Below are 6638 nucleotides of genomic sequence, written 5' to 3'. Positions count from 1 at the left end.
AATGACTTGACTGTATAAAAATTAAATTTAAATGAACTGACAATATAATATTTAAATCCACATCACTAATGTGTTTCACTTACGTTTTAATAAATCAAATGCTACTTATTAATTCACTAGAATGAATAGGATTATGCCTTGTGCAAGTATAGGTCAGGACAGCATAGGGTTCACATGTTATTTACACTCACACACATGCACACCTGTTGTCTATTCTACAAACTAACTACCCATAAACATGCATTACTCAAAATCTTACTTCAATCCACTACTAGTTAAGCCAACAAGCTACTTCAATGCTATTTCAACACCGTGTATATACCACTACAACATTGTTCTAGTTCGTCCTCTTCTTGACGCTCGTGGCATACGTCATGTCACATGATAAACATGGAGAAACGTTCCTTAAACATACAAAGTAGAAAGAACAATGGTTATTTGCAAATCAAAACATTTATACCAGTTCACACACCTGATAAGAGACTTGCAATTATACATTTATCATATATATTCACACATAAAACAGTAAGAAAATTTCATCTAAAATTACGTTATCACAAGAGTTAAAAGAGTTAATCACGCAGATGACTCTGAGAACGGTAATTTTTTTTTTTTTATCCTACAGGTTATATTACATTTTCTTACCCATTTTGCTCCAATTTCGTTCCTTCTTTAAGTTACCTTTTGCTTCTAAATCAGTTATTTCGCCTGTGGTGGTTATTCTGGATTCATTTCTCATGAATGGCAAAGTTGTGGTCTCTTCTATTCTGTAAAACAGTTTCATCTTAACATATTGAACTTACAACAGACACAAAATATTCGAATCCTCCTGTAGTCTAAATGACAAATGTTTTGCTTCATCCTTATTACCTTAAACCAAGCTTTCCTTCGGTCCCATAATCAAAATTATTTAATCTTCCTCTACCTTCAAGAGGGAAATTTTCCTCAGTACAAGTCATATACGCTGCAGTGCATCCCGCACCAGCGAAAACAGTAAGCTGTAATGCTCACAGCATCAGCAAAAGACATAAACGTCGTTTTTCTAGGACAAGTATTAACGCAGAATAATTTTTCAGGCTCTGGCTCAACATCAATCAAGACTACAGAAAGGATCCATATTTCTGCTCCATTCTCCATTTGCTGAAAAACTGCTCGTATTTGACTACCACAATAATATTTCAGGGCCACGTAAATTACACAAACCACAATTCTTCTTTCACCTTGAAGGGAATCAATCTACTTACGAAATCCACAGGCAGCACTTTACGTACTCAGCTATAAAGAACAAAAAAGACATATATCATCAATATTAACGTATTAGCGTATATTGGGAAGCCAATGGTTAAACAATCGTATTATCGCATCCTGTTTTCAAGAGTCTAAACTTACTCATTCCTTTCTCAGAGTTCTCCTATCTTAAAATATTCATACAGCACGCATACTATAGTAAGAGATCGTCATTTATACTGACAGATATAGAATAGTAATAGATAGATAGTAGCACTGAAAGCATAAAATCGGAAACAAGGCTACTAACAGCTGGGGACCTGGGTTTGCCAGACCCATAATACCCACAGATCGTATATTCCCCTGAGTTTTGCATTAATTCAACACAGATCTTGCTTCTCTCAGGATCGACTCTTTTCAATTTATACCAAAAAAACCATAAACAGCATTTCACTCTTTCACAAAGAAACCTTTTATCTTCACATTTAGAACCAACCTAAATCCTAATTGCACAAGGAAAGAAAAAAAAACTAAAAACATCACATAGAATCATCTTTATCATTATTTTTACCAACGTATTATTCAAAATGCATACGTCACAAATTTAAACTAATCAATTCTTTCTCCTCACCGTCCTCTCTACTTCTCACTGTCCTTTCTATTCATTTGCCATGTCGCTCATTTGTTCCGATTGGGCGCCTTCTGCGCTGATCGTTTGTCATTGCCGGTTTTGTTCATGTCCATTTGCTGGATTATGTCTAGGGTTGGCTGGCCGAATTTCAACATCATGTGGGGCTCCGCCTACAATCCTACTCCCACCATGTTCATCGTAGTATCGATTCTGGTTGCCGTACCTGTGGCGTTCACGATCCTGTCCACGTCCTCGATCATTTCCGTTGTTCCACCTTTGTTCGCGACTGTTACCCCAGTTTCTATACGGCCGGTCGCGATTATTGTTCCGTTCGCGTCGCGACGACCAATCACGCCGTTGATTAGTACTACGGCCACGACTGCGATCGCGCTGCTGTGCCCCGTAATAACTTTGTGCCTGATTAGGCGGGCATTCTCCTGTATTGTATTCCAACTCTTGGAGAAGTGTCTTAAACGTTTCCACGTCCTCTTTGCATCGTCCCGCAAGAATGACGTGGCGCAAGTGCATCGGCAATTTGGTGATGCATATCCTAATTAGTTCCGCAGGCCCGTATGGGTCGTATAAAAATTGATTTGCCTGCAGCATGTGGTCGAATAGGCGTGCAGGGCTGCCGAAACCAGACTGGTTCAAATTTGGCAGCATAATTATGCCATGTTTGACCCTATCTTGTGCCGCTTCCGACCAATAGGCGGACAGAAAGGCTTGTCGAAACTCCCGAGTGGAGATGCAGTGACGCGCTGCCGACCTCATGCGAATCGCCGGTTCGCCTTCCAAATAGCCACACATATATTCTATCTTATGTGAACTTGCCCAGTCGGGGGGAAGACAGAACTCAAATTGCTCGAGCCATGCTCGTGAATGTATTCCTTTTTGCGAATTTCGGAATATCTCAAACTTTCTCACCGTAAGGAAATGTTTGAAATCAAATGCCCGCATTTCCCCCCGGCGAGGCCCTTGAATGTTTCTATTTTTCTCATGTCTGCCCCTCATAATACATTCTTCCCTGTCGTCAAAATCTCCCTCGTGGCTGGAGTCCCTCTCTGCACTGTCCGTACGGCTATTTTTTGTGCTATTGGCGAGTTCGGAATCACACGCCATGTGGTTTTCCAGATGCGCCACGCGTTCTTGTAATTCGCCTGTTACAGCTTTGTTCCGCCTGTTCACTTCGAACTGTCCCTTCTGAAATCTAAGAAGCGAACGCACTTCTTCGGTCTCTGCGACTGCTACCGGTGTAGTATTGTTCTCGCTTTCCGTCACCTTCATCGTGCCTACGATGTCCACTAATGCCGCAATCTTATCATGTATTTGTCTGTTGTCCTCCGCCGTAGTCTGCTTCAATTGTTCTACTTGCTGTTCGAGAGCGTGAATCGCTTGACTGTTGTCCGCTACTGTGTTGCTAATAGACGCTGGACAATGCGTTTCCGCCTCCTGGACCCTTGAGAATACCTGCTGGTGTTCTCTTTGGCATTCTTCTCTCAGCGCTTGGAAATTCCTAAGTAGCTGTTCTTCGCTCTCTTTCGATTCCGCATCGCGACTCCGCTTGCCCTGTTCTAAGGCTTGCAGACGATCATCGATTTGTTCAAATGTACGGCCTAATTCTTTCATAATATCGCTTTTTATTTCACTTACCAGATTGTTTATTCTTTGTGAGATATCATCGGACACTCTCTGCATCGACTTGTCAACTTTATTTGTCTGCTGGATTAGTTTTTCGTCTATTTATTCGCCTAGCTCACGAATCGATTTTTCGGATGATTCTTTTTGTTCTCGGAACGATTTTTCTGATTTCACTGCGTTTTCTTTATTTTGCTGCAATAAGGCTTTCATGAGTTCTCCCAAATCAATTTGGTTTGTTGGAGGCAAACTAATTTCTAGCTCTGATGTGAGCCCGTTCGTCCTGTTTTGCATTTGCTCTGAAGTATTCCCCATTGCATTTTCGGAACCGTCCGGCGTGTTAATATTCAAAATCAAATTATCCCCATGGTCCATGTCGCTTAAGTTGTTGGACCGCCTACTTTTAGCTTGGTTACGAGTCTGCATTAGTTCAATTTATGCCCGGTACGCAACCCACTAATCACAATAAATGTATCCCCCAAAAATTTCGACAGTTACACGAAAGGTACCCAACCTAGTACGCACTTTTTTACACGCAAAACAAATTTTTATCTTCGATTGAAACAGTGCAATGTACAAGCGAGAAAAAAAACACATACACACATATAAAACACACAAATATAGAAAACAAAACAAAAAGACAAACAACACAACGCAGTGAATCTTTTGAAAGTCTCCTCAGAAACAACGCAGAAGTTGTTTGAGCGCCGTAGGGAAAAAGAAATTAACATTATACAACGTTTACGTCCACTAAGAGCCTTCAGCATCTCAACAGATAACTGAGCTTTCAGCTTTCTGCCTTCCTTGAAGCAAACCTAGATGTGGACACGATGCTTCGAGACAAAGAGTCAACGACAAAGAGTCAACGACAAAGATGATGATGATGATGATGATGATGATGGTATTTGGTTTGTGGAGCGCTCAACTGCGTGGTAAGTAGCGCCCGTACAAAGTCCCAATTTGACACAGTCTAATTTTTACACAATGCAATCTCCCCACTGTCAAGATTGATGACGATGAAATGATGAGGACAACACAAACACCTCGTCCCCGGGCAGAGAAAATCGAACTCGGGATCCCGTGATCCACGACAAAGAATGGCGGCAATGAGTCTCAACAGTGCATCACAGTGCGTACTAAGCTACACAAGTGGTTCCTGTATCACGAGCTAAACACGTAGATCATACGTGTTCTTTCTTATGTTCTCTTTTCTTTGTGCTGCCTCATCCAGTCTCCAATTCATACCGAATCACTCACATACAGTACATCCACGATTCGCATACAACATTTGCATTGAATATACACATATTACCTACATCACGATGTGCTCCAAACGCCAATTCAATACTGAACGTATAACATTCAGACCACCGCACAGGTTTCTTGGCGTGCACTGCAGACATCACGTAACTTATATGAAAGAGATGACGTTCATTTCCTTAACGTTGTTCCCAGTGGCCCGCAAACAAACTACACTTCACCATTTAAGGCGTCCAGAAGTACATACTTAATGCTCCCAGTGCGAAGCCGGGGTAGGTCACAAGTATGCTATACATCCACAAGTCTAGAATACAGAATACAATGCAGTCGAAAGTAATGTAAGATTATCTACGATACGCAAGCTACTGACATCCTGGATTGCTTATTAGGGATAATTTGTATAATTACACTAGAATGTAGCTTCGTTCCGCGCACAACTTTACACGGCGAAATTAAGCCGCATCACGATTACTCAAGCTTCAGCCACTTCAGCTCACTCTATTGATTCTAACCGCGGCAGTAACATGAAACTTTTGATTAAACGACAACTTAATAAGTATGAAAGTAGACTCTACACCACAGTCAAAGGTTGATCGTCGTAATGAGAAGTCATCAGAGATCTCCAGACAGAAAAAATGACTCGCACAGTAGATTCCGGTTTGTGAAACGTAAAGGAGAAAACTGGCTTTTGCGTGATGGGTTACTGCCAAGTGAGATAGTTCGATGGAACTTGTGTAATGTTGTTGGTTTAATTTTCTTTGTGTAAGCGGTGCTGCTAGACAATAAAAGCGGTTTAAAAGCTGTGAGCTGTCAGGGGAAGTTAATCTTGCATTACTGAGCAACTGTTTCACCAGGTATCCTGTCTAGCTTACCAAATTCCCAACCAGACGAACATTAATTATAATCTTTTAATAGTCATACGACAACCGGTGATATATATATATATATATATATATATATATATATATATATATATATATATATATATATATATAAGAGAATTTAAATAAAAAGAAATTAATCAGTTATTTTAACATTGATTATTGAAATTTCAGCATATTAAACGTGAGTCATAACTGAGCTGGTGCCTTATTTAGGACTGTGAACATGTGAGTTTGTAATCTTACGGATCACATAAAATATGGAGCCAAGATTGGGAGACTGCATACGACACTGCATTCATAAAACAACACACAAAGAACGTTGAAACATATGCAAGAGAAAATTAACCACTACCAACCGATTCAATTTTCACCCAAAGAAGTTACGTTCGTAGCACAATCCTGTCCGTCATATAATTACCACACACTGGTATACTAAATTCATACTAACTCTCTGTGAAATCTTCCCAAAAAGGATAGCTGAGGGCTACTTTGATGATTACACCACATGCTTCACGTGGTCAACTTGGTTTACACAAAGCGTGTAACTCCACAATAATTTTGATAATTTAAATGAATTAGATCGAAAAGCAATTTACAAAAGAAAAACCTCGAACTGGTTACTATCGTCTTACTATTAACCTGATGGGTCAAACAATTGTACAAGCACGTGGTACTGGTTTCACAAAGTACACCCCACGTGGGTTGAACATAAAGAAAAGTTGCTATATTGAAAATTATTGTCAAGACGAGACGTTATAATCTCACGCACATTCGCATTTAAGATTGATGAACTTAGTTAGAGTTACTGATCAACTCGTGGTTCCACTTTACCCACAAAGTAGTGACAAAGCAACTACCGGAATATATTCTGAACTTCACACGAGAATTACACTGCGCTGCAATTTAAGATAACATTAGATATTTTAGAGCTAAACCTGAAATAAAGGTGATTACATTTTCAGTTAGGCTGAACTTAAGAAATCCATTGTCCTACGCGCTTA

This window comes from Schistocerca serialis, chromosome 10, assembly GCF_023864345.2.
Source record: "Schistocerca serialis cubense isolate TAMUIC-IGC-003099 chromosome 10, iqSchSeri2.2, whole genome shotgun sequence".
In the NCBI taxonomy this organism is placed as follows: Eukaryota; Metazoa; Arthropoda; class Insecta; order Orthoptera; family Acrididae; genus Schistocerca; species Schistocerca serialis.
The sequence above is the reverse complement of the archived record's forward strand: the minus strand, read 5'-3'. Positions refer to the sequence as shown.